We start from the raw sequence: 3,686 nt of genomic DNA on the forward strand, positions 1-3,686 counted from the left end.
GGGGGGGGGGGGGAAAAGCGGGTCCCACAGATGGAGAGGCTGCTGCAGTGAACGCTAAGCCGTGGTCAGGTTGCAGAGTGCTCAACTGTGCCTTCACTCTCTCCCATTCTCGCTGCGTGGCACCGAAATCCACCAGGAGAGCCTCCCAGTACGCTGGGTCCAGTCGTGGTTGGATCATTCTGTCACGTGCGGGCATCGCAGGTAGCAGGCAGGACCCAATTGCAGTACTGGTGAGACTCTTTCTGGTGCAGGTAGTTTTATTTACAGAGTCCAAATTAACAAAACACGAAGAACTAACAGGCATGGAAATCTCTTTGGAACACGAGGAAACACAGAGTAGGAAACTCACGAACACAAAGATCTAACACAATGATCCAACCCCGACAGAGTGAGGGAGAGGGGTATATATACACAGGGAACACCAGGTGACACAAGTGAAGCTAATTACCAACAGGTGAGTGTGATGACACAGATTACCCCACAAAGACAACAGGAAAACACGGAAACAGACAGACATGACAAGTCGTTTATTTTGCTTTATTGTTGGACCTGTTTTGTTTGACGTTTTGCTATTAAAAACGAATCAACCACCTACTGGCTGCTTCCACTCCTTGCTGGAGTGACTATGTCGCTCGGCTGGCCTGGGAGAGCCTTGGGGTCCCCCCAGAAGAGCTGGAGGAGGTGTCGAGGGAGAGGGAAGTCTGGGTGTCCCTGCTCAGACTGTTGCCCCCGCGACCCGACCCCGGATAAGTGGACGATGATGGATGGATTTTAATTAAATACTCATTATTTATTTTCCAAAGTCACAGGGAGCCACAATAGAAGGATGAAAAAGCCACAAGTTTGCTCTTGTCTGGGACTTGTGAAAAGTGTGTACTATACCTTTAAATGTCATATAGGACCATGCCTTAACCAAAAATTGCACTGTGTTTCTTAAGTCAGTAAGTATGGTGTTCTTCATCAGACTCATGTCTAAACATGGAAAATCACAACCTGTTTATGGAAACTTAAAAAACGGAGTATTTTCTGTTTGTTGAACACAGCACCCGGATGTTTTGACCAAAAGATGACCAGCACATACCATCACTCTCTGGAGACAGCATCACGCCTCTCCCGCCACCCCAACTACTCCTCTGTAATTCAGACCAATGCAAATCCAACATCCCTCACTTTGGGGGGGGGGGGAGTTGACAGAAACAATGAGAGCACATACTGTATTTGAAAAAAATACAAAAGAGAACAGTAGAGTGCATCCCAAGCCCCAGCTGTTCCTTTCTTCTTCTTCTTCATCTTTCTCTCCTGTCCCTTACAGGTCATTCTCCTTGCCTAACTCAACAAAGTCCTTACACACATATGCTGCTGCGGTGGAGGAACAAATCTGCTCAAGTATCTCATCTATTTCGTCAGTCCTTGATTATGTTAAGATCACATCAATTAAAGGCTAGATCTTGGCTCGTTGCTGACCTGAATGGAAGTAAGATTATGTGTTGCGTTTCCCATGATACCATCCAGCTGTGCTGCTGGACAGGGTCTGCTGCGCTGCACTCCAGACAGGAGAGAAGGAGACAGTAAGGGAAAGAAAGGAAGACAGACTTGTCCTTTTGTATCTTTTCTTTGCTGTCCTGGATAAATCCTTTTAAGGGTTTGCAGGGAGAAGACTCACACTATTAAAGGTTTAAGAGTCACATTTGTCTACGATGTTAATATCAAACAGCGCATTTATCACAAGACACATGACAGTTCTGCCAAACATCTGGAGTCAGGAAACCCCCTTTACCTTAGCAACAAACTGTCTTATTCATAATATCTGTTTTGTATGACTTTAAAGTTGAAAACAAATGTTGAAGTAGCTCGGAAAAATACCATGTGAAGATCACTCTGAAAGGATATGATTAGAGAGCAGCACTTGACTTCTAAACGCATCCAACTTACTGGATCCAAGTACTGATGAACAACAGGATAGTAGGGAGGCACCAGTACCGGTACGAGTATCGTATCGGCCCAATACTTCTTTCAAATACTTGAAACTGGAAACGTGCTTATCCAGTAAACCAACACTGTTACAGCTTTTTACTACAACCAGTTGCCTGCTGGTCAGTCAGTGTTCAGTGAGATACTGAATTCTAGTTCAATGGCTGTTCATTTGTTTGGTCTCCTGTAGGCTAAAGTAAAAACGTGGTCTAACATCCGAACCCCCGCAGAGATGACTTACTCCTTATGTGATCAAAAACAACAATCTTAACAGATGGAACTGAGGTCAAAGTTTAACAAAAAGTCAGGTTTAACCAATTGGTTTGGAAAAATGCACAGAATTTACAACTCCCCTCAGCAAAATTACATGTAGGAGCCCTGACAAACAAAGACTTTAGTGCTTGTTATGAAAACAGGCTTCCCCTTTATTATCATTGCTTCATGCTGTACTGTCGCTTTAAGCAAATGTTTGCTTCTCATATTATAACCTAGCGTGCTAAAGATGAAGGGAGAAATTACCAGACACAGCCACACCCACATTCACACCCACCTTCTTACTCCATACCCATTCATATACTCACACACGATCACATGATATGTAATCTGATACTTTTATAAACTCATTAAAAGTGCAGAGGAAGGGTGTGGCTACTCGGAGTTGATGAGGAAGCTGCACTCTCACCTTGCAAGTAAAAAATCAAGTCTTTTGTGTTGTTACTTTGTCGTCATATATGTTAGAATAAACCTGACACTCTGCCACTGCCTGCTACCATGCATTTGTGTGTGTCCAAGTGTGCATAAGCTGGAGAGGATTTTTTTGCAGTATCTCTGCCAGAAAAAGCAAAAAACAAACATTCTCTTTATTACACTAATGAACATACTTTGGGAAGCAAATTATACCATTTTTCATCCACACAAAATGCCAAGAACGGCTCAGGGAAACCTGTGACATTTGACTTTGTTTGCACTCAATACAGCAATTTCTCCATTATTCCTTGACCCTGACCCATCTCGTCGAGATCCTTTTGTAATCACTCACTCACTAACCTACATCAGTCAGTAAGCTCTTGGAACCCAGCCATCGGAATTGTACAACAGTTGATGAAAACAATATGACATTGTCACTTCCAGTTACGTTTTTGCACATTTCTCATGCCCATGGAGGTTTGAATGAATACAGCACTTTAAGTTAGAGTTTTTTTTTCCTTTATCCTTAGATAAAGGTAGAAAATTATTTTATTATCAGATAAATACCAGGATGCTAGCAGTGTTTTTTGACAAATATATGGAATAGACTTTGGGTTCAAAGCCTACAAAGTAAGAGAGAAGTAAAAGATAATCCAAAAACACCAGACTTAACCCTGTAAAGCCGAAACCAATAAATAATTGAAAAAAAAATTCAAATTCTTTGAACTTGGACCCTTTATTGGTCCTTTTGACCAAACAAAAAAAAAATTCAAATATAATTTTCCATATATTTTATTCCAGAGTTTCAATTTGTATTGATTCCTTTTTCCTGAACAAACAAAAACATAATAAAACACAAACAAATCTAACAAATTTGTAATTCCAAAAATAAAAAGTGCTACTATAATGCAGTAATGAGAAATCCACTAATGGCTGGGTGGAAGTCCGGAAAACATGTTATATATATTTATATTATATATTATATATATATATATATATATATATATATAATATATATATTTATATAT

The sequence above is a fragment of the Cynoglossus semilaevis genome, chromosome W (genome assembly GCF_000523025.1).
Source record: "Cynoglossus semilaevis isolate Cse_v1.0 chromosome W, Cse_v1.0, whole genome shotgun sequence".
In the NCBI taxonomy this organism is placed as follows: domain Eukaryota; kingdom Metazoa; phylum Chordata; class Actinopteri; order Pleuronectiformes; family Cynoglossidae; genus Cynoglossus; species Cynoglossus semilaevis.